General features: G+C 41.8%; 1 long non-coding RNA gene across 4 annotated transcripts in view; it reads right to left on the bottom strand.

Annotated features, from left to right (window-relative positions):
* Positions 1-652: 652 nt before the first annotated feature.
* LOC144374240 (uncharacterized) overlaps positions 653-23,920 on the bottom strand; it is a 53,478-nt gene continuing 30,210 nt past the window's right edge. For all 4 annotated transcript variants that reach the window (XR_013433688.1, XR_013433685.1, XR_013433687.1 and 1 more), the window contains one exon: positions 653-1,036. This is a non-coding gene — a long non-coding RNA (uncharacterized LOC144374240). The remainder of the gene's footprint in view (positions 1,037-23,920) is intronic.

Genomic DNA, 23,920 nt, shown 5'->3' on the forward strand with positions numbered 1-23,920 from the left:
GTATGAAAATGAGGGCCCAGCACTTGGAACAGAACTGAGAGGGCCTCAGCCTTGACTCAAACGGAACTCAGCAACATCTAATTGAAAACTAAACCCAGTGCAAGAAATTCATCCTAATGTGTTTTGCCACCAACAGGAAAAGACATTTGGATGAGTGGCTACAAATGGGAATGTCCCCAGTCAGAGATCCCGGAAGAGTGTAGGACTGGTTGTCAAGGGCCTTCCTAGAATTAAGACTGCACTCCTTCCAGTGAGGACAATCAAGGGTGAGCAACTGTCAACAACGAGAGGGAGCAACGTGGGTGATTAGAAAGGCTGCCCTCTCTGAACACAGGAAACCCTGCACACAGTGTCCCCCCAGTTCTGAGAGAGCACGTGAGAGACAACTCTAACCTTGATATTTGTCTAACCCTGTAGAGGTAAGGGGCAGATAACTCCTGACATGGCTGATCTATCTTGCCTTCTTGAAAAATGTCCCCTCTCTATAGTGACCTGCAGAGGGGGATCAAGCCCTTTCTCTGCAGGTGCCCAGCACATGCTCACATGTACTGAGGACAGCTGGCATCTTGGCTATCTGCCAGCTTTTGTTGAAACCCCTTGACGTGTCAGCTGGACTCGAAAGTCGATGTTTTCACGCAGCATAACACACAGCTTCGGAGACTCTGCCATTTATTTATTTGTTACTTTTCCACAGCCACCTGCTCCTGGGTGGGTCTGCAGCTCTGTCATGCACTTTCTGGAACCTCCAGTCCTCCCCATACCTTGTCTCTTTGGACCACACCACCAGCTTTCACCCTCCTCCTCACAGCCTCACCCCAACATTCTGGGCCACATCTTTGACTCCAGGGGGTCCGATCTCAAGGTTTTCTGTCCTGGTTGCTGCTTGTGCAAGGCCTCCAGAGGGCCCTCAGGCAGGGTCATCCAAGGAAGGGTCTCGTCTTCCAGGGAAGTTGAGGGTTCAGGTCTACTCTGACCAGCCACTACCACAAATGTATGCATCAGTCTCCTTTCCAGGACCACCATGCCCACATTTTCTCTGCCAGGAAGGAAGGAGAACAAAAGGAAGTGCAGTTAGTGACATGATGGAGGGACATATGAGGACGCCACCAAGAAACATGAGGATTCAGCTTCTTTCCTGGCTCGTCAGTAGCGGCACTGTGTCCCCCCGTTCCCCCATCAGAACCTTAATCCTGGGCTCCCCAGTTTGCTCAGACCATCCTCCCACCACCCACTTGGACCCAACAACTCACCAGCAGCTACTGGACATGTGGCCTGAAGCCATTTCTGCATGACTTGTCTTTCTACACTGCTGTCCTTAATTCTCTACCTTGAATAGTCCCTTAATCTCCCGAGAATCAAGTCCAAGCAATCTGCTTGCCTTCCAGACTGCCAAAGTGCTGCCTTCAATAATCCACCCAGCTGGTCTCCCTCTAACACTTCTGGTCATCTACTTATACCTCAGGGGGACATCTCTGATCCTCAACAGGCATTCAAGTAAGGAATAACCCTCCTTCCCTGGAAGAGTCCTTGCAACGGCCTGACTCCTCCCTTATCCCACTGCCCAGAGTGCTCCTGTTTCCCACGCCTACCTTCCTCAGTCCTCCCCTCCAGACCCAGTGAAACCCCACCACCCCCATGAGCCTCTCCCACCATCCCCAGGATGAGTGATCTCTCCCCTCTTCTCTGATTTCCTGCCACTCTACTGTGTGTTCATTCTCATGACACAGTGTGGTTGGTTTCTATTGGAAAGTGAGTGAAATATTCAACTCAAAGTGTCGGGTGCCTGCCTCTACCAGGCCCTGGGTACGGAACTCCTCATTTGTCAATCCTGAGGAGATGTGTGTGTCTCTGTCACTAGCATAGAGCACTTCAAGAGCAGGCCCGTGGTTATCTAAACACAAACCAACCAACATCACCTGCAGCTCTGTTTCTGCATGTGTGAAAACGGGCATGACAATGACATGTGTTTCAAGTGTGCAGAGCTAGCCCAAGATCCAGGTGTTTGTGAAACTGCTTTGGGAAAAGTGAAGAATCACAAGAACTTCAGGTGATGTTATTATCATGCCTATGCCATGGACTCCTGCAGGATGAAGATATCTAATACTTGTAATTTCAATTAATTGGGAGCCTGCCCAAGGGTCCCACATCTGGAGGGACCTCACTGAAGCATGAATTGAAGGCAAGAGCAGACAGCCTGCGAGGACTAAGAGTCGCTGACCTTCTAGCCATGAAAGGACAAGGATGTCACCCAGTGCTTTCAACTGGTCTCACCACTAGGCAGCAGCTCCTACACAGGGGTTACAAACAAACAGGAGCCAGGCACAGTGGTAAAAGCCTGTAATCCTAGAGGCTCTGGAGGCTTGGGAGGCTGAGGCTGCCTCAGCAACAGCGAGGCACTAAGCAACTCAGTGAGACCCTGTCTCTAAATAAAATACAAAATAGGGCTGAGGATGTGGCTCAGTGGTTGAGTGAGTCCAATCTCCAGTATCAATAAAACAGAAAACAAAGAAAAAAAAGATGGATGGGGGAGGGGTCCTTCCTAAAGCCCCACAAAAAATAACAGTAACAAAATAATTTTCAAAGAGGAAGGTAGAGGTGAAGTAATAAAGAAAATAAAAATCAGGAGAGTAGATGATGGAAGGAACAGCATTGAATTTGGAAGGCCAAGATTTAGGCCATGCCATTGAAATAGAAGTTAATTAACTCCAGGGAACCCACAGATGCTCAGAGTTGGAGATAACCCAGTACAACAGAAGCAGGGTCAAAAAATGATCACAGTGAGACAGCTCTCCTCCTCTATCTCAGAAAGCCACGCTGCTACGCATTCACTAACCTACCAAAAGATGAGACGTTTATTGCAGAGAAACTGGATCAGAAGTGCTGGAGTTGGGAACAGCTGTCACTGTGTAAGACAGGCTGGGGTGGTGCACTGAAAATAGGGGGCTTAAGGTTGTGATGTGAGAGACCACGTGCTCAGTGGTGAGACAGTCTGCCACCTTCCTTGCTCTGCTCCCAGAACAGTATCAGGCAGACAGTATCTTTCCTGGAGGAAACAAAGAGTTCCAAAAGAGAAGGACCTACAGCCATTGGTTCCCAGAAGTCCCCAGTAAGACGTCCTGATCCAGCTTCATCACCTTGCAGTGAGCTCACCACTCAACAAGCCCAGACTCAGAGCCACCAACCAGCTTATTAGCACTCCACTCTTGAAAATAAACAGGTATCCTCGTAGGACAAAAATCCAAGGAAAGCTTCCAACAGTTCAAAACAGAAGAGAAAAGCAGGGGAAACAGAAAATCCCAGAAGCAGAAAAATACTTGGAAAATATTCTAAATCCCCTGATAAATGAGAGAACATTTTACATATGAAACAAGAATAGACTGTCTTGAAAACATGAACCACCCAAGAAGAAAAGATATTCTTAAAAATCATAAAAAATACGTTAACCAAAATTTAAATGCCAATTGAAGATCTAGAAGACAATGTGGAGGAAGACTTCCAGAAATCAAGACAAAACTATCATGGAAAAGAGAAAAGATAAAGAAACTTGAGAACCAGTCCAGGAGATCTGAAGTCTGATTAATAGAGTTCTAGAAAAAAGAAAATGGGCAAAAAGAATGGGGGAAAAATAATGAAATAATTAAAGAAAAATGTTCAACAGTTGAAAAACATGCATTTTAGACCAAGAGTGCTCACTGAACAACCGTTAAAGGGGATAAAACTAGTCCTACAAAGTCCAGGACCATGAAATCTAGAAATTAGGATGGCATCAGATTTTACCAAAAGCATCACAAGGAGTTAGAAGATAATGGAGGTGATTGTCAACCTAAAATGCTATTCTCATCGAAGCAAGTGGTTTCCTAGTCCAGAGGTGAAGGAAAGCATTGGATAAAGTCAAGTTTAAGGTGAAAGTTAGCCTGGTACATCCACATGAACTAGGAGGAGATTTACATTGCTCAGGAGACATTTACTGAACCCCCACCCTCTTTTTGGGCATCAAACAATAACAAGTATATAAAAAAATTAAGCAATAAAAAGAAGATATTTAGCGATTCCATAGGAAAATAAACTCATGTGAGCAATGAAAAATAATTATACCACAGAACACTAGGTGGCTCAATGAGGAATAATATTTACACAGTCATAATAAAGTGAACTGAATAGTGAGCTAATAAATATCATGACATTTATACTATAGTGGGTTGAGAAGGTCTACATAGTGGGGTGTTTGTGTATATCATAGAGAGTAATGGTTGGTGGTGTTAAAAAAGCTAAAAGCTTTCCTAGTAGGAAGTTGATTTTTTAAGACTCAAAAAATAAAATTAAAAAGCAATGGAAGTGTATTATTAGGAAGCACAGTCACAAGTCTAGATGAAACAGCTACAGAGCTGAAGGAGATTCTATTTGGGAACACAAGAGGGCAGGTTCACAGTTGGCTAGTTGCCTTATTGAATATGTTATCTTTTAATCTTAGACTAATATTTCAATTTAGAGGAATAACACATAAAAAATTCCCCAAACCAAAAGATACAAGTTTCCAGAATGAAAAGCCAAGCTTCTAAAGTTGCCATATTTTAGCACAAGTAAGAACACTCAGTTAAATTTGCATTTTGGATAAGCAGAGAAAAGTGTTTAGTGTAAGTATGTCCCAAATATTACAAACTTTATTTACAGTTTATCTGAAATTCAAATTTAATAGGCATCTTCTATCTTGTCCAGGAAGCCTATACCCAACACATCCACATGAAAGCACAGAGCCATGATTGCAAAGTACCAAGAAAAAGAACACATTAACACTTGAGGGGGAGGGGGTCACCTAAAAAGAAATCAGAAAAGCATTGACATCTCACGACAAGACCGGAAGTTAGGAAGGAGAGGAGGGAGGCCTCCAGAATTCCAAGGCAAAATGATATCCATCCTGGAATATTATATCCATCCAACCATCAATGAAATTTCAGAATTGAACAGAGGCATTGTGAGGAAAAGGTTAAAAACCCTAGTTTCTACTTACCTTTTCTTAGAAGCTGACTGGAGGATTTCCCTTCCCTAAAAGGAAATAAATCAAGAAAGAAGGAAACATAGTCCAGGAAAACAGAAATGAAACATAGAGGCGAAGGAAAACAAATTCCCACGATACTGGCTGTGCTGGGGCAGAGAGAAAGCAGGCAAGATGGACAGGGAGAATGGAATGTTTCAGAATGAAAGATTTTAGGGGGAAATAAAAGAACCCACAGTGTGATGCATTCTATACATTCAGTGTGATATGTCACAAAAAAATGGTGTCTAGAGGGATTTTTGAACTCAGTCGGAGAGTTCAGGACAAATTATAAATAGGAACACAGAAAATCAATCAGGTGAAGAAAATGAGGCTATTATTAACAAAATGTTTACAAGAGATTAAATGAACATTATCATAATGCACTGCTTGACAATGCAGAAAATAATACTTGATAATGATAATGACATAAACACTGAACACTGACTTAAACAAAATATTATGTGGGAGGTAGAGAAAGCAGTAGAAGACATATGGCTTCATGGACAAACACAAGAGGTAATGTTCTACCTCTCAGAGTCAAGGTGTTAAGAGTAGCCCTAAAAGATCTATCAGTCCACCTTACCACTCTAACCTTAACCCTTAGTGCTCTCCCATGACTTACTTTGATCCTGAGGTGAGGACCATAGGATGTTCTCTTCCTCAATTATATCACATCTTCCCACCTCAGGGCCTTTTCACATGCTGTTCCCTTTGCTTAGAGTGCTCTTCCCTATGTATCCATGGGGCTCCCTCCTCCTGTATTTTAGGTCTTTTCTCAGAGTTTTTTTTTTCTCAGTAGCATCCCCCACTCTCCCACTTCCTTATTAAGGTTGCATTTTATCCCTGATATTCCCTATGTCACCCTCACCACTGTTTATTTATCATCCATAAACTTCTGTAAATAGGTTACTACTTCTATAGAAAGAGGTGGTTAGAGTAATGGTTTATTTAAACATTTAAAAAATTTAAATCCACAACTTGTCCACCGAGATATCCCTGCATAGAACAGAGTGACTGGCACCCAGTAGGAGCTTTAAAAGTATTCATTAAATGAAAAAAATAAATCAAGAAATAGCAGCATATATATTTACTGAAAGACAAAGGTAAATAAAAAAAAAACTGTTAAGATAATTGAAACACTCCTCTGAGCACTTGCTAAGGACAAGAGAGAGAGAGAGGGTGTGCTGGTTTTCCTGAGAAGACTTATATTCTTGTTTGGTTCACCAAAGCATTTTCAAATATTACCTTAATGAACATTAAAGTAATTTTTAAAAATATGATCAGTTTTTAGCCCATACACACCCAAATCGTACTTCACCAATTTCCAAATGAAATGGCAACTGGTCACCTACTCCCATGTTCAGATGTGGTTTGAGTATGTCTCCCAAAGGCTCACTGGCTGGAAGCATGGTCCCCCGGCGGGTGATGGTGAGCATGGAACCCTTATGAAATGGGGCATGGTAGAAGGTAATTAGGTCACAGGGGCTCCACCCTCATAAATGGATCAGTGACATCCGGGAGAGAAGGTTGTTGTGGAGTGAGATCATCCATGCCCTTCTGCACACTGCCATTTTTCCTTTCCACTTCTCCACCATGTTGTGGTGCAACCAGGAGGGCCCTCGCCTGCATGCTGCTGACATGCTGTTTGGATCATTCAGCTTCTCAAATTGTGAGTCAAAAACACCTCTTTACCCAGCCTCAGGTATTTTATTATAGCAACACAAACAGATCAAGGTACCTGCAGCTTTATGTAATTAAGGCCTACAAGTCATGCTCCTCTTCTCATCCACCCCTTTTCCTCTCATCTACCACCCCAATCCATCCTGAGTCTTGAAGTAGCTCTCACCTCCTCATCAGTCTCAAACTCACTCACCTCTGTCCATCTGCATCACTATTGCCCTAAGACCATCTTTCACCTGCACGCTAGCAAAACTCGATAAATGGACCACCCAAATTCATCCTGTACCTCCAACCTATTACACTGTGGCCAGACTGATATTTTCAACACAAATCTGATCCTATCACCCCCCCAACACACACACACACACACACACACACACACACACACATCTGCTTAAAACCTGTCCATGGCATCCCATAGATAAAACTCTTAACCTCTATGCCTGCAATTGCTGTACCATGTTTCCCCACCCCAGGGGATGGCATGCTGTTCCCTCTGCCTGGAATGCGAACTCCATCTCCTTTGACTACTTAGCTCCTATTCATCATTCAAATGTCAGCTAAAATGTCATTAAACTATATTCCCCTATTTTAGGCTCTCATAGCACTTTTGTGGGTATTGGTCCTTTATAACACTTGGCACAATTGCAGTTTTACACTCAGACTTATTGGGTTAATATCTGTTTCCACCCCCCATCCCCAACACACATACACACGTGCACATGTGTGCACACACACACATACACACACACACACAAACACTCCAGAGAGAGGCCAAGTTCTAAGCTTCATGGAAGAAGTCATTTGTTTCATTATATTCCAGCTATGTTTTAAAACTTCAACAAGCAATAGAGATGACATGGCTTTAAACTTCCATTCATCTGTCTTATCCCTACCCTAAAATTCTACAACATGGAGACTGCATGCTTTTCTGTGAAAGCCCAGTCACCCTCTGCTCTCTATACCACCAGTGCCAACCTCAGACGTGATTCTGGAAATGTACGCTGACATGCAGTGTGCAGGAGATTGTGTTGCATGTAGTTGCTTGCCTGGAGAGGTGTCACCAAACCCAGGAGGTTTGCCTTTTAGACACAGTCATCAATGATATATTTCGAGCATTCCACATATGACCTTGAATTAATTCCTTCCTCCACAATCCACCATACCTTCAACTGGCTGAACCCCAGTGACCATCTGATTGAAGCTAAAGATTCGTCACTGTAGCAAATCTAATGATTTTCATCTTGTCTCAACACTATTAGCACAAGGATTTTGTGTTGTGGATGTGAATGTGTGTATCTTCCCTTGTTTTTATAAAATTGGAGTAAATATACAAGAAACTAGCCAAACTATTGCGCATACTTTTTAAATTTTTTATTTTGTTTTGTTTGTTTGTTTCATTGTTTGTACTAGGGATTGAACTCAAGGGCACTCGCCCACTGAGCCACATCTCCAGCCCTATTTTGTATTTTATTTAGAGACAGGGTGTCACAAGTTGCTTAGCACCTTGCTTTTGCTAAGGCTGGCTTTGAAATCACGATCCTCCTGACTCAGCCTCCCTAGTCACTGGGATTACCGGCATGAACCACCAGTGCACAGCAGCACATACACTGTTATATAAAGCTGGTGTTGCTGACTGGCAGAAAGGGCACCATGAGAATGACCATTCATCAGGTAATGCATACAATTCTAAGCTCAGCATCAGATGGGGCACTAGGGGGCTCTAAATTTCAACATTTAATGTTGAACACCACTTATTTACACTACCTGTGCAATTTGGCACTACCTGATAAACCAATGTTAATTTAACCCTTTGCTGAGTAAAATAAGTTTAAGTTCATCTTTTTTCTTTCTTCCTCTTTATCCAGAACTATATGAGAAACCAATATTTTTTAAAATTCCTTTTAAAGAGTAAGACTACCAGGTAATCTTCCTTTAAAATAACTCTCCTTCAGATGCAAGTGGTAATTAGTCATGGGGACTCCCAATTTTTAAAATTCTACAATATAATGCAACTGGACCACTACACTATATTACATTATATATATTACAATATATATACATATATTTTTAAAATATCCATCTTTTCCCCCAAATCAGTCTCTGGCATTACCTAGTAGGGATCACATCTTTTTTTGGGGGGGGGGGGTTACGGGTACCAGGGATTGATTTCAAGGGCACTCAACCACAGAACCACATCCCCAGCCCTATTTTGTATTTTATTTAGACACAGGGTCTCACAGAGTTGCTTAGCACTTTGCTTTTGCTGAGGCTGGCTTTGAACTCACAATCCTCCTGCCTCAGCCTCCCTAGTCACTGGGATTACAGGCATGTGCCACCACGCCCAGGTGGGAATCACATCTGTAGTGGACTTCACTCCCCAGAGCTTGGACTATGCCATGCCATCAGGGATAGTCAAGGACCAGAATCTGAGGGATCTCCTTTACTGGACGCTGTGTGAACCACTGACCAACTCCATCGCCCCATCAGCACTCACTCTTCCTGTCACTGTTTCAGAAGTGAGGCCCAACCACTGCTCCCCACCATCCTGCCATTTCTGCGAGTGGCGTGTCACTTCCTACTCCCTTCCAATATATCATCCAAGCCCTCTGCCTGCCCAGAGAGGTGGAGCTGTGACATGCGAAAAATTAGGTCTACAGTTTATTTCAGCACCCATAGGAAAATTGTCAGGACACTCTCAAAGCTTCAGCTCACCCTTATGTTTAAGGGCATATCAGTCACAATCATCTATGAGAAATAAATTCAATAAGAAACGATTCTATGCCCATCAGATTAACGCCTTCCCCGCAAACCTTCAGCTAGAACATTCAGGAGTGAGAATCGTGACTCTCAGATAGAGCTGGTGATTTCTTCCATCTGTTAGTCTCAATTTCTATACTCATCCATTATAGTTTTTTTAAGATGAGAATTTTTTTCCTGATACCCTCCACAAAATACACTCATTATAAATAATTCACACACTTCTGCCATCTAAAAAACAAAAAACTTAAAAATTTTTTTACACTAAAAAATAAATCATTCATGTCCTAAATGAAAACATCTTGCTTTGGAAGTCATACAAACTTGGCCTTAAACCACTTGCTTACTTGGTGGCCTCATCTAATAAGTGGACATAATAACTGAAGTCACCCCACAGTGTGAGGATTTGGGACAGTTGTTGTTATAAGCCACAGTGTTCTGTAACTGTTTATAATTTATGGCTACTAATGTTATTGATATACTTTCTAGTCTATATATATGTACATATCAATGTGTGGATTTTATGTTTCCACGAGGTAACTTCTGCATTCTGAAAGGTTATTTAGGAGATACATTGTTTTAAATAAATAAATACATAAATAAATATTAAGTTTATTAAAGTTACAAATCTTTAAGTCAAGTTACAAATCTTTAAGTCAAGTTCCTCCTTAATTTCCTGAGTTTAACCCATAAATTTTATTCTTCTATTCATAAGCAGAGTTTGCTTGTTTTGCATTTCTTTTCTTTTCTTTTTTTTTTTAGCAAAAGCATGAATTCCTTGAGAGTCTTTGAAAGCAAACAGTGAGAGAACATTTCTAAAGTTATATGTTATCGACTGAATATTTGTGTCCCTCCACTCCCCCAAATAATTTAATGCTGAAGATCTAACCCGTGTAAATGGGACCTCTAATTAAGGTTAGGTGAGGTCATAAGGGTGGGTCCCTGATCTGATGGGACTGGTGTTCTCATGAAAAAGGAAGAGAAAAAGAGCTCATTCTCTCTTGTATGCACAGAGGAAAGAAAGGCCATGTGAAGGCACAATGAGAAGCCAGGAAGAGAGCCCTCATCAGGAGCTACTTTGATGACACCTTGATCCTGCACTTTGCTATCATGTGGATGCCCAATGTTGCCCAAAGGCCCATGTGTTAAAGGCCTGGTACCCAAGGTGAGAATACTGGGAGGTGGTAGAGCCTTCAGGAGGTGGGGCCTAGTGGGAGGTCTCTAGGTCATTAGGGGTGTGCCCTTGAAAGGAGTTCTGGTCCCCATCTTGCTCTCTTTCACCTCCTGGTGATAAGGTGAGCAGTTTTGCTCAACCACATACTTCTGCCATGATGTGTGGCCTCACCTCAGGTCCAAAGCAACAGGGCCAACCAATCATGGACTGGAACCTCCAAATCTGGGAGCCAAAATAAACCTTTTCTCTTTATAAATTGATTGTCTCTGGTATTTGTTACAGTGACAGAAAGCTGGCTAACACAGACTGCCAGGCTCCAGAACTGTGAAAAAATAAATTTGTGTTGTTGAAGTCACCCAGCCTATAATATTCGAGTATAGCAGTCTGAGCAGACAAATTTAATATGAGAAGCAGTGAGGATTCCCCAATATTTTGGACATAAGAAAAGTTAGAGATCAGCAGTAGGGAAAGTGAAGGGACCAACACACCTCTAGATGTGTGACCAGACTTGGAGGTTGGAGGCCTGGGACTCCCGGTCTAGAGAATACAGAAACACTATTGGGTTTGTGAATCAGAGATTGATACTCAGTCTTAAATTCACCAGATATAGCAAATAAAAATGCAGGATCCCCAGTTACACTTGAATTTCAGATGATTTTACAATATTTGGGACATTCTTATACTAAAAGCTATTCATTGCTTATATCAATTTCTGGACAGCTTATATTTTATCTGTCAACCCTACCCAGTATAGATACAACCTCTGCAGTACAATTTGGTAATACATGTCAAAGTCTTTAAGGCATATACAATCTTCAGCATAGCAATTCTACTTCCAGACATTTATTCACAAGATAAGAGATAAATGTGTATAGGTAAGGATATTTATCAGTGTATTGCTTTATAATCTTGAAAAAGTGAATTAATAGAAGATGGTTAAATAGTTATGGTATTTCTATTCAAATGTATGTAGTCTTTAAAGTCATAATTTTATGATCTATATTTATTAACACAAAAGGACATCCAGAATATAGGAAGTTAAAAAAAGATAATAAAGTAAATTTAAGTTTGATTTTATGTCAACTAAATATTTTAGATGCACAAGACATATACACACATAAACAAATCTGGAATCATTATGCTAAGATGTTGACAGGATTGTGAGATTACTGGTAACTTTTACTTTGCTCTCTATACTTATATGCATATTATATCTCAATAATCAGAATAAAACTATTATCATTTTGAAAAAAGTACTAGTGACTTTTAGATAAAAATCATTCAAAAAATTCTTTGGTAGTTCTGTAATCCTTTAATCTGAAGTAGCAAGTCCATGTATGAATACAGAGATTCGTTACACAAAGTCTGAATAAGTTCCTTTTCCTATTTTGGTGTTGGTATGAATAAGCTATGACATCTTTCTCGTGCTGAAAGAGCCATTGAAGAACCTGGATGCAGTAGATACTTGTTTATAATTATTTGTTTGTTTGAAGAAAGGGTATTACTTTCTTGGCTACCCAACATTTTAACCCTTCGTTTCATGATGGATTACAAAATCCCTAGAGAAATTGTCTCCATATTCCATGATCAGTCTAAGTCCTTGGGGTAAAAGCTGCTCCAACCTTGGATCCAAGGTGTGCATGTAACCCAGATATGTCAAATTGGAGCATACCATTCCCTTGGCCTAATAATTTATCCACATAAAAGCAGAAGGTGAATTTCTAACCAATGAAAATCAGATCACAGGCGTTGTCAGGTCAAACACTATTTTTATTGAACAAGAACCTGGGAGGATGTATGCCTGGATTTATTAGCTATCTTGCCATCTTTGGAACCCAACATGAAGAGCAAACTGCATTAAAAGAAATGAAAAAACAAAAACCCCATAGATCACATACTGTACCCTTATCCCAAGTTTAGATGAAGTTACATGAGTTAATCAAAGTCCCTTTTATGATTATTTGAACTAGATTTTTAGTCATTTATAACCAAAATAAAGAACTGCACTAAATTAATTACAGAACCAATGAAACCTAAGCAATATAGCCTAATTATAATGATAATTATGTTTTATTCATAAGTTACTATGTTTAAGATATTTTAAATAAATTAATCATGAATAAATCTATCCATCCTTTGAGATAGACATTATCTTCTCTGTTTCACAGATGAGAATCCTGTGGCTCCACAAACTTAAATAATTCACCCCAAATCACACTGCTGGCTAGACGAAACCAAGACAGCAAAATACCAAAGTCTATGTTCTTCTACTGCACCAGGATTGATCTTCATTTAGACTTAGAACCCTCAGTTATGGTCTCACACCACAGAGAATTATTTTACTGGGCTTTGGTTCACTACCAGTTGAGGCAAAGGAACTACCAGAAAGCCTAACTTCCCCTAAATAGCTCTGAGTTTAAGCCAACCATGTAAAAAGTACACAGAGCCTCAGTTTAGGGTGGGGAAGGAAATTGCCTGGTGCTAGCATTTTCTCTAATTTCCAAGCAAGAATCAACAACTGAGATTTTAGCTCATCGAGTGAACTAAAATGTCAGATGCCAATCACTACTATGAATCCCAGAAACATTACTTAGAGTTGACAATAACTGCAAACCTCCTACTTTTTACTACCTAAAACCATGTATGGTGGACATGAACTTTGCATTAATGCAAACCTGACACACAGGAGTCATCAGATGTACAATAAATCATCTTACAAAAACACAAGCATATAAATAAAATGATTCAGACACATTTACCCATGACCTGGTCTCTACGTAGAATTTATTTTCTTACTTTTCACAGTGACCCAAATCCCTCTCAAGAAAATGAGGTACAACAGAGAAGCTAATAAATTTAACTCCTTGACCTAATAAGCAAGTGTGATATCACAGGATACAAGACTAATGTGCAAAACTTGGTTGTATTTCTATACATCGGAAATGGGCACATGAGAATTGTGATTATAAATGCAATAATATTGACAACTGCTTTTTCAAGATACAGGTAAGCATACATCTAACAGAACATGTAACAGGGCTTGTATGATGAAAAGTTCAAGGTAATAATGAAAGAAATGAAAGTATATCTAATTAAATGGAGAGATGTAGCATGTTCTTGGATTAAAATACTCTAGATGATAATGATATCAATGCTCAAATCGATTTATAGATTTAACACAATTTCTATCAAAATCTTAGCAAGACTTTTTTCCATGTATAATTAATTATATCTTAAATTTTATATGGAAAGGCAAAGGAACAGAAAGAGCTAAGGCAATTTTTCAAAAAAAAAAAGTAAATGGGGAAGAATCAATTGACCACATTTTGCATCAATTTTTTAGCTGTAGTAATTAAGTCTGGTAGCTGACTGGATGCATGCATCAATAGAACAGAATAGAACCCATCAACATACCCTCTTATAAGTATGGACAACTAAAATAATTTAATGCAGGAAGATAGATTTTATAGCAAATGGGAGAAAACTTTGAAGACCTATGGTTTGATGAACAGTGTTAGATTTTATACCAAAAGCATAATTCCTAAATCAAAGTATTGATAAATACGATTTTATCAACAATCTATGGCTCATCTTGTAAACAACATGTTAGATAATATATTCATATCTAGAATATTGTCCCTGAGGTCAGTCAAATGACGATAACCACCCCTGGTGCCATCCCAACCTCATCCTGAGCTCTGGGAATTTTCTAACCTCAGAACTCTTGGAGAACGTTCTCTGCAGCCTGGTGCAGCAGCACCCCAATACATATGTTCTTTTGAAATCCACCTCTGAGATGCCAAGCCTTCACTGGGCCCATCCAACCACAAATTCCTATCAGATGTTTAGCATGTGAGTGTTGCCCTCCTCCCTGGATTCCTGCAAGAGTCCCTCACCCCACCTCATCTGCTATGAACCAAGCAGGGTGCATTGAGGGTCTGCCCCTGCTCAGGGAGTATAGGGGTACATTGTCCACAGAGAATTTAAAAACCATCATAAAACTGGCCAAAAGTCAGACCACTTTTTATTTTCATGTCAAATATAAATAATGTCAGTGATAAAATATTCCTCCTGGCCAGGTGGACCACCCTAACACCTCTCCCAGAAACTGGCTAGGCGAGTCTTGGCTCCTAGGGGACAGCTAATCTTTCCCATTCCTGTCTTTCCTTCAGCGGGAGACTTCATTCAAATATACGTACCGAGCATGTCCTGCCCCTGATTTAAAATTCTTGCTTGCTCCCATGGCTAAGAGAAGGAATCAACTTCTGGTAGCTTCATGGCTCTTCACCATCAAAATCCAACCCCATTCTCCAGCCTGTCCTGCACCCTGTCTCCCATTTCCTGTACCCCAAGCTCCCAGTTCCTTGAACACACTATCTCATTCTCCAGCTCTGAGCATGCATATGTTGAAGCCATTTCTTTTATTAAGAATTTTCTTTTCAACCTTGAAATTTCCAGGTCCTCTTCCAAGGCCCTGCTGATGAGGTCATTTCTCTGAGGAACCTTCCCTGATTCCCTCCAGCCCTCAGGAAGAATCCAGAGCACCTACTATGTGACTCTGTTTCATTGCAGATTCTACCTGCTCTGCTTGTATTTCCTAGTTTCCCCTATATGTTCTCTAACGCAGAGTAATTCCTAATCTAAAGGTCAAGCCAAAAAAAAGGGGGGGGATTTTTTTTTTTTGGCAAACCAAGTCTTAGTAGTTAACTGAGTTACTGTGCCTTCAACCTGTCTTCATAACCAGCTTGCTTCTCAGTTCTTGGTCCCTTGGGCCAAGCATATTTTCTTCTGTCCATATGATTCATACTCTATAAAACCATCAGGGCAAGTGGACCTAGAGCAACTTTGTGGTCTTGCTTTCTCTCTTTCTCCCAGCAGTCACCTCTAAATGAGATGGTCACAGATTTTAGTTCTAAGGTACATAAGAAAAAGAGACCCTCCCTTTGGTCTGTATCCCAGCCACATGTCTCAATTCAGTCTTTTACCCAAGAGCACAGAATTGCAGGCAACTGGAAGCAGCTTTAATTACATATTAACTAGATAATTCAACTAGATACTAACTAGTTGTATCCCGACTCCTGCATTGTTCGTTTTTCTATCACTCTTAGTGAGAGATCAGTGCTGAAGGGGTGAACAGCTGGGTGGGATCTGGGCCCTGGTGTAAGTCCCAAAGCTGCCCCCAATTTCTACTTCTCACCACTGTAACTTACCACAGCCAGTTGCTCACTGTCTCTGCCCTCAGGACGTAGTCTCGCTACAAAGACTGAAGTCCTGCTTACTTTCCATTTCATGGGGCCTGGCACATTTAAGCTGCAGACCAATGTCTACTAAAGGGAGACAGCCTCCATGTAGAGTGTCCTCTACACCCTAATGATTCCCAGCCCTGCTGCCAACTCCTGCTTCTGTTTTCTTTGATCTCTAATCTCCTGTTTTGTTCAGATTTCTGGTCCCTCCCCAGCCCTGCCAGGTGACTCCCACTGAGAGTCACAGTGGTGAGCAGGTGGTATGTGCTTGAAGCCCCAGCTACTCAGGAGGCTGAGGTGGGAGGATCGCTTGACTGAGAGTTCAAGCACAACCTGGGCAACATAAGGAGACCTTGTCTCAAGAGTTGAAAATAAATAAATAAATAAATAAATAAACAAACAAACAAATACATACATAAACACATCATGGTTATCCTACCCTCCCAGTGATCCTGGTTAGGGAGTGTCCTAACCACGTCCTAGTGGGAGCCGCAAGTTTTGATCCCTAGGAGGACTCTTGTCCCTTCCTGAATTCAATCACAGCTGTGGGAGCACAGGAGGCCTGGAACTGCTGCTGCCATCTGTGAGCACAAGGGGGAAGTCCAGCAAGTCCCAAGAACAGAATCCCTCAAACCAACATCATTGGCTGTGGCAAACCCATTGCCAAAATAGTTCCCCATGCACCCTTGGCAAAGTGACTTGGAAGTTCCTCCCATCAGGAGACGGGGTCTACTTCCCCATTACAGAGCCTGGTTTGACTAGATCCTTTGTTTCTAAATGCCACTGTCAGATGCAGCCAACAGCTCCCTAAAAGAGTGCTGCTGAAGAATTGAAAAAAGAGAGAGAGAGAGAGAGAGAGAAGGGCCCTAAATAATTTCAAAACCACACCAGCTGCAGAATAGAATACTAGGAATACAGAATATTATTGATTTAAATAGAAAGACCTATTTTCTTTTATGAAGCAAAGATTAATTGCAAAGCGTCTTTAATCCTCATTAGAACACCCTGTAACAACAAAACCCCTCCCCATTTTTTTGTTGTTGTTTTTTGTTTCTTGTTGAATTTTTTGTTTTGTATTGTTTTGCATTGCTGGATGGAACCCAGGGCCTCACAAATGCTAGGCAAGCACTCTACTGCTGAGTTACATCCCCAGCCCTATGATCCCCATTCCATAGTTGAGGAATCAATACCTAAATGTGAAAAATGTGCCCAAGGTCCAAATGCTAGTAAGAACAGCCAGAGTTCAAGTCCAGCTCAGTCAGATGCTGGGACCTGTGCAGTTTCAACTAAACACCATGTAGTGCCTAATTAATATCATTTCTTCAAAATTTGAGCTGAATATAAGCTTCCATAAGATATTATTTGCCAATTCATTACCTCTTAGCCAAGAGAATATTTGTATTAACACTTTGAACACCAAGATCCAGCTCTGTTATAAAGTAGCTATAGTGGCCATGTGGATTTGGGTCAACCAAATGATCTCTTAGGTCTTCAACTATTTATTTCATTTACAAATGGGAAGTGAAGTCAGAAGATGGTTCAGACCCCTTCCAGCTCCCCTGACTGGAAGGTTTGCTATTTCTCCCATAGAGTACAAGCTGAACCAGAACCTTTTGTCCCAACTAAGCTCTCTAGGAAGGAGACTGAGACTGGCTCAAGTTCAAACCTGTTTCAATCCACTGTGGGGAAATGGGTCTGACAATACCAATGTGGCTCATCAGCTGTGGATATTGGGAAGTAATGGAGGTTACTGGGTAGGACTCTTGGGCCATCTGACAGATGTCAGACCATATCCAACCAGAAAGGTAAGATCCAGATGTTCTGGGTCACATGTAACTCCAGGGACCACTCTGAGAGTCAAAATCTTTTCTTTGCTTTGGGAGAGAAGAGCTGGCCACTACCCTCCTTCCCTCTGTTCCTTCCAAATATCCTCCACCAGAAAGTTCACAGCGGCATAAGGATCTTTGTATAACAGGAGAGGAACCTAGCAGGCTGGCCTTGCTGGCAGAGAGAGAGAGAGCCTTCTCTGAAAGTCAGTGTGGGGAGATGAAAAGCCACAGACCCTCCAGGCCAACTTGCAGTGTGCAAGCCCTGCGAGAGGAAAAGAAAGATGTCGCTGCACAAAAAAGCTGGTGGTGGCTTGGCCTCAATGACAGGACTGCCACATCAGTAGGCGATGTTAGATCAGCATTTGGTACTCCTGTCTACGTGCAGTTCTGCTGCCTGCATCGCCTGTAAGGCCAAACCCCGCCTCCTCCATCCTGCCCCCAGCATCCCTATGGAGACTGCAGGATGCTGACACAGAAAGCCTGCAGTTGCTGGGAGCTTCTCCAGGATGCAGCCTGTGCGAGGAAAAAGGTTTGGACAAGGAGAAGAAGAGGAAAGAGAAAAGTCCTCGGTTTGAGTCAGGGACAGATTTCCAGCTGAGAGCTGGTTGCTGGGTGGGGGTTGTGGAAGGGACGCATGCAGTTCCTGGTTATGGCTCTTCTGTCCCCTGACCCACCTTGCAAAGCTCCTGTCAGCCCAGAGAGGGGACTCAGCTGCAGCAGGAAGTGGCCTCTCAGGAAGGACTCAGGTGGGCTTTGGGGTTATTGGGAAGTGGGGAGGGAGAGGGTATTGGGTACAGGGCCAGGGAAGCCCCAGTGATGGCTGTGAGAATGCTTGACTGGGGTGGCATTAGGGGAGAAGGGGACACAGCTGTGGGACAGCCTGGGTGTGGATGAGCCTCTTGGTGCCGGCAAGGCACTGTGCTTTCTGCAGAGCGACAGCAGAGAAGGGCCTGGATCTGAGGCTAAGGGACAGCATGTCTGTGTCTTCAGACCACTGTAGGTGATGTGGACTGGCCAGCTCCCAGGCTTTCTGTCCCTCAGTGTCATTCTCTCACTGGTAAGTGGGATGGCGCATGGGAGGATGGCATCACTGCACGGTGCACAGGGAAGGAGGAAGGGTTCAGTCACAGAGGTTGGTGAGGAGGGAAAGAAAGGGCTCCCGAGTCAGCACTGAGAGGCACCTGAAGGACTGTTTCATCCTGGGAGACTCTCGGGGCATGGAGGCTGCTCTTCCCAAAGGGCTTGGCAGGACTGGCTGTGGGCTGGGCAGAGAATGGCAGCTGCTGACACACAGAGATGCTATATGACCTTACACAACACAGTCAACCTCTCTGGGACAAGGGCAATCATAACACTGACCTTTGCAGATTGTTATGGTAGTCCATAGTAAAAGAGACTTATAAAATATTATAAAATTATAAAAGTCTTAACTATAAAATCATGTTAAATATAAAATATTGAATATAAATATAAATTTATTAAATATAAAATTACATATAAAGTATAAAATTATTAAATATAAAGGTGTAATAGAATTTCTTGGGCTAGTGGTATCTTACTGGCTCCACATAAGACCTCTTAAGAATTTTTTTTAATGCTGTATCTGGATTTCACCCTGGATCAATTATTCAAATTAGAGCAGGGGACAGAAGACAGGCAGGAAGACTTTTTTAAATCTTCTTGGGTAATTCCAATGCTCTGTAAAGTTGAGACCTGCTTACGGGTCATAGGAAGTCTAAATATCCTGAAATAATCACTTGGAGCTCATGTATTTAAAAATGGAGTCTCCGACTTCTCCCAAATCTACTGACTTTTAGGGAGGCCTGGAAGTCTCTGTATAGCTGATCCTTTATATCCATGAGTTTCATACCCAGGGATTCGACCAACCTTGGATCAAAACCATTCAGATAAAGATTGCACCTGTACTGTATATGTACACTATTTTCCTTGTTCATTACTCCCTAAACAATGTAGTTTAACAAATATTTAAATATAGCTCTTACATTTTACTAGGCACACAAAGCATCTAGAGATGATTTAAAGCATACAGGAGGATGTCTAGGTTCTATGCAAATACTATATGGTGTTACATAAGAGACTTGAGCATCTGCAGATTTGGGTATCTGTGGGGAATTCTGGAACCAGTCTTCTTCAGATTCCAATGGACAACTGAATTTAGCAAGCAATAAAAGCAGTGTAGACATGTTTATTCCAGAAAGGAGTTTGCCAAATATCTCCTTACCCACTGGATGAATAATCACACCTAGTGATGGTTCCTGAAGGCACAGCAAGGGGACACATTCTCTTCAGACAGCATATTCAGATGATTGTTTTGAGGAAGGGGTCCTTCCAGATAGCCAAATCCAACCCCATTCCAGCTCCACCAAAGTGATGGTCCAATTAAAAAATAACAAATTCCCCAGCCAGAGAGCCTGGGAACTTTAAGATAAAAGGGAAAGCAGGGTGAACTATCTGGATCACACCAAAGAGCCATGTTTTTGTGTTTTGTCGATAATGAAAATCAAATATTGTCACATGTTCGTTTTCATGAGCACTATTCTAATGAACTAAACCTACTAATGAGAACATAACCTTACTAATGATCATATTACTCATTGTCATATTTACAAAAATCTTTTTTTGTGGGTGAGGTACTGGGGATTGAACTCAGGGCACTCACTCCATCACTGGGCCACTTCTGCAGCCCCATTTTATTTAGAGATTGGGTCTCACTGAGTTGCTTAGCACCTCAATTTTGCTGAGGCTAGTTTTGAACTCATGATCCTCCTGCTTCAGCCTCCCGAGCCACTGGGATTGCAGGAATGTACCACAGAACCCAGTTTATAAAATCTTATTTCGTTAAGAACATGCATAGATTAGTTAAGACCACACCACAGTGAAGTGATGCAGGCATCCTCATCCACCCGGAAGAGCATCCAAATTGTAGACAACTGCTAACAAAGTAGATCAGAAACGGAATCTACAAAGACCAGCTCCCACATCTACCTTCTTAGAAGACTTTCTATTGAAGAAGGCTATAAAGGGCCATAGGGAGAGGGTATCTCCTTTCACATTATCCAGAGCCTTATCAATAATTGTAAATATTGTGACTTTTTATGTAACATCAATTAATAGATTGAGAGTTATTGTGATGGGTTGTAAACAAGAATGGCAGTGGAAATGGAAGAATAGGAGGCTCACAATGGGTTTCCTATTAGGGGCTGAGACGTGGCTCTGTGGTACAGCATGTGCCCAGCATGTACAAGGCCCTTGGTTCAGTCCCCAGGGCAACCAAAAACCAAGAATAAACAAACACTTCCTGCCCAACTGAAGAGGGGTGTGGAGAACGCTAAGAGGATTGAAGCCACAACATGGTCCATATGAAAAATCTCTGATGGCAGAAACTCCATGGACTCAAATCCCTTGGAAGGAGTTTCAAATCTCTTTGACTTTCTCAAAATGTATTTCTTGGATTAAACTTTCCATTGAGAGAGAGACAGGCAAAATAATTATGATAATAATTTTTACAACCCATCATAATAACTCTCAATCTATTAATTTATGTTACATAAAAAGTCACAATATTTACTGGGTTAAAGAATTGACCTAGGCTTACTTGCTGCAAGACTTCTCAGAGCCTTTAATTTGAGGCACACATGTGCTGTGTGTCTCCCAGAGGCAACATTCTGAAGCTCAGTGCCTGGGGATGGCTTTTCATGAGAATCCCATGTAGGACCAGAGTTCTGCAAATCACATCTGGGGAACTCTGGCATGAGTTATTGTAGGTAGCAGGGCCAGTTAAAGCATCCATCTCAGTAGAGGACAAAATAGGAGAAAGGAAGTTGAAAGTGCGACAGGTGATGTATATCTAAGGCAGGAGGAAAACAACTCAACAAAAAAGATCATGAAGCTCAAACACAAAGAGTTCAAAGGCATCTGTGCTGGGATGCTCCTTCTCTGGGGAATATTCAGAACAGGTCTGTAATAACGTAGAAATGCAGAACGATGGATTCCATAAGTTTTACCTAAGTCTCTTCTTGCTCCATTATTCTCTGTCACTTTGCTTTGTTCTCTATTTATGTACCATTAAGTGAGTGCAGATGGCTTACTTGCAAATGAAACACATTCCTGAAATGCTGTGTATAAAGCAAATATATTATTTGTAAATGGAGTCATATTTTCCACTGAAACAATTCCAAAGAAGCATGTTAACCTCACACATCATCAAAGGCGTAAAGGAGGCAATTCCACCTGTGTCCTTGAGAAGCTCTTGAGAGCTCTTCTCCCCAGGGCCAACCCTGGAGAGGGATTGTCCAGGGACTTCTGATCTGAGCACACTGTCCACAATTGGTTATGCAACCTCTCAGTCAATCCCCAAGCATGATGGAAGTTCTCAAATGATGCCAGAGATTCAGAATGGACAAGTCATCTCATTGCTTTCTCTGGGCCCACTTATATGAAAAAGCACCTCTGATAGCAAAATGATACTACTATACACACCTTTTCTGGAAGGTGTATACTGGAAAAACTGAAGCAGACAGACATTAAAATGGAGGCTCAGGATAGATTTCTTTTAATTGCAGCCTGATTTAACTTTTTTTGCACTCTTGTCTCATCTAACCTGCTACATCTGAACCAGAGCCAACTTTGACAAAGTTAAGTTAGGGCATATATTTGGGGGAAATGAAACTAGAGGATCCTTTTACTTTTTTTTTATTTGTTATATACTGAGGATTGAACCCAGGGACACTTAACCACCAAGCCACATCCCTAGCCATTTTTATATCTTATTTAGAAACAGGATCACACTGACTTGCTTAAGGCCTCACTAAATTGCTGAAAATGGCTTTGAACTCACCATCCTCCTGCCTCAACCTCTTGAGCCCCTGGGATTACAGGTGTGCATTCAGCAGGATCCTTTTAAATTCTGGTTTTCAGGTATAAAAGATATCCCCAAGGAGAGAAGACCCACATGAAGTCACTGATCTCTTGGAATCCCAAGGATTTGGAGCTAACTCTAGTTCTAATTGCTTTGGCAACTGACCTCTTGAATTCTGGCCCTGAAATATTTTAATGAAATTACAGGTAAAACTAGAAGCTGAGGAAGGTCTTTCTGAACTCCTTCCAACAGCAGTTGTTTCAGATCTATGACCATTTAATCTGCGACCAATAAACTTCCAAGGCAGGAGAGTCCACCTCAAAGCCAAAATACTGAGAACCACCCAAGATCTGGGAACACAAAGGATCTGGGAAGCATGATGACGTCATTCCACCAACAGGACAAGTGCAGAACCTGAGCTAACAGCCAGTCATTATCCAGGAAAGTGACGAGTCCCTGTCTCACGCCCTCTTGGTGCTGGCGAGCAGGAATAGAGTGGTGTCTCATTATCTGACACCCTGGAAGTAGGAGGTAGTCCTCAAATCAAAAATATCCAAATACTGAATTTTGCCCTGCCGTGCAGTTTGAATCTTAAATGTCTCCCCAAAAGACTCAGTCTTCAGCTTGGTGCTATTGGGAGATGGTGAAAACTTTAAGAGGTGGGGCCTAGAGGGAAGGCGTTCAGTCATCAGGGGATATGACCTTAGAGGGGATAGTAGAACCCTGGTCCCTTCTTCTTCCTCTGTCTCTCTCTCTTCCATATCCCAGCCCCTACCATGATGTGCTTGCTATTCTTCCACTAGAGACCTAAAAGTAATGTGTCTGTCCAGTCATGGACTGGAACTTCCAAAACTGTTACTCAAAATAACCTTTTTGTCTTTTTAAGCTTATTTATCTGGGGTATTTGTTATAGTAATGGAAAACTGACTAACATGGCCTGACAAGCCATGTTAATCACTTTAGTTGGAAATCCTTAATTGCATCACATATTTCTCTGCCTGCTTAACTGGACAGAGGACACAGCACATTCTTGTTACTGTGTGGTACTGTCTTCATTCAGCCTCATGATCCTGTCTCTCCTAGGTCACAGGGATCATCTTCTCCCAGATACAAGCTTCCACTTCCATGCTCATTGTCTTTTCTTTCAGCCACATGCACTCCCACCTCATCTAACCTGCTACCTCTGAACCAGAGACACAGTTAAGTCAGATCACAGAGGAAAGCTCTGCAGAGAGGCCACAGTCACCAAAGTCTACAGGGTTACAGGAGGACAGAGGTCAGTACAGTTTCCCTAAACATGGCACCCTTTGCTCTTTCGCT

This window comes from Ictidomys tridecemlineatus, unplaced genomic scaffold (assembly GCF_052094955.1).
Source record: "Ictidomys tridecemlineatus isolate mIctTri1 unplaced genomic scaffold, mIctTri1.hap1 Scaffold_63, whole genome shotgun sequence".
Classification (NCBI taxonomy): domain Eukaryota; kingdom Metazoa; phylum Chordata; class Mammalia; order Rodentia; family Sciuridae; genus Ictidomys; species Ictidomys tridecemlineatus.